The sequence below is a fragment of the Pipra filicauda genome, unplaced genomic scaffold (assembly GCF_003945595.2).
Source record: "Pipra filicauda isolate LSUMZ 115617 unplaced genomic scaffold, ASM394559v2 scaffold121_size3267253_pilon, whole genome shotgun sequence".
Taxonomy (NCBI): Eukaryota; Metazoa; Chordata; class Aves; order Passeriformes; family Pipridae; genus Pipra; species Pipra filicauda.
In genome coordinates this window covers 1,617,399-1,622,337 of record NW_024103674.1, presented here as the reverse complement: position 1 = coordinate 1,622,337, position 4,939 = coordinate 1,617,399, and positions in this window count along the sequence as shown.

Here is a 4,939-nt window from a genome sequence, read left to right as displayed (position 1 = left end):
GGCCGGGCCGCCGCGGCCAATCGGGGCGCGCTTAAGGGGCGGTGCGGCCAATGGGCGGGGGCGCGGGGAGCGGCGGGCCAATGGCAGCGCGCGGCAGGTGAGGCGCCGGCCAGCCCAGCGCCGCCCAATTAAACACCCGGCCCGGGCAGCGCCGCAGCCAATCGGTTGCCGGCACCGCTGCCCAGCAGGGGGCGGGCACAGGGAGGGGCGCAGCCAGTCGGAATAAAGGCGGGCGGCAGAGCGCGTCGTCATTGGCCGGAGGGGCGGTGCGGATTAGCCAATCAGCGACTCGCACTGGCGGCTGCTCTCAGCCAATCAGCGGCGGCGCTGGCGCGGCGGGCGCGGGGCGCTGAGGCGGGGGCTCGGCGGGAAAATGGCCGGGCTGGGCTCCCCTCACAGCCCCGGCGGGGACAGCCAAGGCTCCCCTCACAGCCCTCACACCCCGGTGGGAACAGCCCCGAGTCCACTCACACCCAGGCGGGGACAGCCCGGGCTCCCCTCACACTTCTCACATCCCCAGTGGGAAAAGCCAGGGATCTCCTCACACCCCCGGCGGGTCCTGCTCTGGGCTCCCTTCACACCCCTGAGGGGGACGTGTCTGGGCCGGGCTCCTCTCACACTGCTCCTGCAGCCCCCTCAGTCGCTGTTAAAAAAAAAACAACAAAAAACACATTAAAAAATACGTGTTTTTTAAATTAGAATCGTTCATTTTAAAAGGGTATTACTACATTCACCTCCACCTTGCAGCATCACTGTGCTACCCCGAGCACATTTTTACTTGCACCACACAGGAGTGATTCACTGATAAGGTCCAAGCTCCGTTGAAAATACATATTTATTTGAGGTTTTTTTAAATAACACTAAGAAGAAGATGGATTTTTATAACCACATCCAGCTCTGTAAAGAACGAGCACCTCCCCTGTGAATATGCACACGTGAAAATAAAAGCCTGGAATAAAGTCATCGAATCACAGAAGGGTTTGGGTTGGAAGGGTCCTCAAAGCTCCTCTATTTCACCCCCTGCCATGGCAGGGACACCTTCCACTAGCCCAGGTTGCTCCAAGCCCTGTCCAACCTGGCCTTGGACACTTCCAGGGATGGGGCAGCCACAGCTTCTCTGGGCAACCTGTGCCAGGGCCTCCCCACCCTCCAGGGAACAATTTCTTCCTACTATCTAAGCCCTGGAAGAAAATCAGGTACATCCCTTAAAGGTTCTGCAAAGGCCAGGCAACACATGGTCCAGGTGACACCTTTTTTTGGTCCCCAAATACCTTTAACTACTAAAATCACCCGCTTTGAAGACCAAGCCAAAGGGATATTCCCATATGTGACCCCAGAGGTAAAACTTACCTGGGGAGCCTGAGGAAAAGCAGGACACAGACAGTGCAGCACTGCAAAAGTGAGGTACACGAGCAGCATTGCACAGAAAAGCTTTCAGAAGGCAAATCCACCTTCAGACCAAACCACCAAAGTTAATTCAATTTAAAAAATAAAACTTACAGAAAAATAAATATGCAAGAAAAATAAATATGCAGAAAAATAAATATGCCTTCTAAACACAGGCACAGGGTCACGCCTTTAATTTGTGTCAGGAAAGCACATGGACCATGATTTCTATGCCTTAAAGTAAGATTTCAGAACGCAGAGAAATCTCCTTTTCCTGCAGTTATAGTATACCTGCTTCAATTATGATTGTATCCCATTAAACTCAACAGGCTCTTAAAGCTGACACTCTCCTTGGCATTGCAAGAAGAAAAAACAGCATTAAAGTCTTATTATTTGGAAAGAAAGAGCAAATATTTACTGCAGGAGCTCAGTTTCATCACAGAAGACTGCTATGAGGGAGCATGAGTGATTTACTGCTTTCATTATTCAGGTTAAATAAATCTCCTCCTTTCCAAGCTATTGAATGTAGAGTTATGCTGGCAGAGTGGATTACATTTGATCTATGTACCATGACAAGTACTGAAAATTGTGGGCTTCATTGCTGTATTCACCCACTCCTTCCTGAACAGGAGAAAAAAGTGTCAATACACAGGAGCAGCCTTTGCTCTGCTCCTCAGCATAAGAAAGCACAGAGCTGCTCCTGAGCTGTAATGAGTGTGGAGTCTGACTCCATGGAAACTGAGATAAACTCCTTTTAACTCTTTCAACTAATGATCAGGGTGTGGCGCGAGACAAAAATTTTCCTACTCCGTGAACATTTTATTTGCATACATCAGAGTTCATGACAGGCTTGCATTAATGCCAACAGAGGCTCAGGGTTTTTTTATTTTTAAGCACAGGGATGAAATTTTAATCACTGTAGAAGAAACAGCCTATCTGATTCACTCTGGTTTCTGTATCGTCTGAAAATTAGAGTATTTAAATCTACTGTAATTGCCTCAGAAGAGCGAGAAGATGAGTTTCTTGCATTGCTCAGCAGATGGGCCCCTCTGATACCAACCCACAGGCTTTGCTCTGGGTTTCTCTCATGCAGTTTGGGGGGCTGATAAGTGCTACAAGAACCTGGGACGATGTTTAAGAGGTTCTGCTCCTCACTGGGATTCCTGTTATCACTTCATCACAGCCTGCTACTCTACACACACCACACCCCAACACAGCCAAACCACCACAGAAAAATCTGAAAAATGAAACCCCATAGTTTCCAACCACTGCTCAAAGCACAGGAGCTGTTTTGTTTATTTTATAGCCTGCTTAGTCTATGGATGTGTCAGTAGACCCATGGAAAACTCCGCATGCAAACAAACCCTTTAAGTTTACATCAAAACCCTTTAAGTTCATAATTTTAACTCTGGGAAGAGCAAACCTTGTTCTATACCATCACTAGCACCAAAGGTGTCACCACAATTGTCACCTAAGTTAGAAACCAAAGACTAAGTTTCTAGCACGTGTTGCTAGGAAATTTAGAAACAAAAACCACAATCAATGAAGGAAAGTTTTATTTGACTTGTAATGCCCACATCCTAAGATTAAAGATATTAAAAAAAAAATTAGCTGCAAAGAAAAAAAGATAGAAGCAAAACAAGAACAGATTTTTACACCTTTAGGAAATCAACAAAAAAATAGGCACAAGTTTACATTCATTAGTTTCAGATATGGCAGAGGAATGTTCTACTGAAGAGGGGTAAATAAAATCCTGCTTTCCCACCTCCCTGTATGAGACAGCACAAGTCATGCTCTTCAAAGCCACACTGATCTTGTAGATACAAGGCAGATTTTTCCTCATAATTTTTTATTAATGTGCTTTAAAGATCCTAAAGACCCTCCTAAAGCCATTTGGCGTAGTCTCTACATACATACTAAAGTACTGAGTATGTACTTTAACCACTGGTGAAGCTTGTTACAACCTCCACATAAAAAATGAAAGTCATGCATATTTTAAATTCTGTTTAAGCATCAGAAACTACTGAGGGATTTTATTTCAGAGCTGCTAAGCCACTTTAAATCCCCATCAGTGTTAAAATCTTGCAAGTGTCAGCCCAGACTGATTTAACCCCTTGAGAATAAGGGTTCATCATAAAAAGGCAAATGTCTCATCTCTAGGGATTCTACCTGAATGTGTATCTCTGCTACTAATGCTGAAGAATTTCCTTTGCTAAACACAATATGCTGGGGAAAAGATTTTCTAGGGATGTCAGGAAGCCAGAGGGCAGGCAGGTGTTCTGACATAACCTTTTACTCTACCCAGCAAAACAGGTGAGTCCGAGACAGTCACCATTTGGGCTGAGCCCTGCTCTGGGATCAGTGGAAGCAGCCAAGCCCCTGCTCAGGGTTGGATCCAAAGGAGCTGAACGCAGCAGGTCACTGACCACCACTCCTGAGGTCAGGAGAGCTTCTTCCATAGGAATAACTCTCTGAACCCACTGGTCCTTGCAATTCCTGTGAACCCCTTTCTGCCTTTCCTCTCGAGCTACACTGGGACTGGGGAGGGACCAAGAGCAGCAATGAAATGAAACATCCATCCCAGTAAAGATAAAACCAGTTTGCCTGGGCAGACAGCCTTGGTTGGGGCAGGGCCCAGTCAGTGTTGTGGGCAGAGAGGGAGAACTCAATGCTCAAGAAGCTGTGGAAGTTTCCGAGGCAGATTCCTATTTACCTTCACTGGGAGGGCAGCAGTGCCCTACTTGCAAAAAAGGCTAAGGAAAAGAAAAGCATCAAGCTGTAATAAAACAGTCTTTGTTCATTGGATTGATTAGGAATTTACAATTTCTCAGCTTAAAAAGCCACAGTGCAAGTTAGTGTTTGCTTCAGGGGGACCCTGTTTCAGCCTCCTTTCCTGCAAGGCTGCAGAAAGCCCAAAGTCAGCAGCCAGTGTTCTTGTCTGTACACAAAGCAGGCAGGCTGCCCGAGCACTGAGGCCAAAAGACACTCAAAACAGTAAATAAATACACATAAAACAACTCTAAAAATGAGCATTTAACAGCACTGATTGTTTAGAATCACAATCCGTCTTGTTACATTAATCTTCACATTTTAGCATCTTTTTAACCACTGTACAAAAGCTGCTGAAGTGACTCTTTCTTCTAAACCAGCCATACAAGAGCACAAAGCACAATAACCATTTTTTTTCCTGCAAAGTAACTTGCTTTCAGAATACACCATCCTTTTGAATCACAGTTTACATGTAGCAGGCGTGTCGTGCTAATACAATATCCTCTGTTTCTCCTCGTCCTGCACACTGCCAGGAGCAAGACACCTCAGAGGCCTTTCCTAGTTTCAACTGCTGTCTCTTAAATCCTTCTCACAACAGTTTATTCCATGCAGCCTCACTTTGGGCAGCTGCTCCTCATTTCTGCCTCAGCATTGTCCTGTTTATTGCATTAATCTGGTTTCCAGGATAAGCCACATCAGCCTGATGTGCTTACAGAGCACCAGATGTTACGTGCTCTACACTTACCCCCTTGCAAACATCTCAGGAACATTTCAGGGAACCACA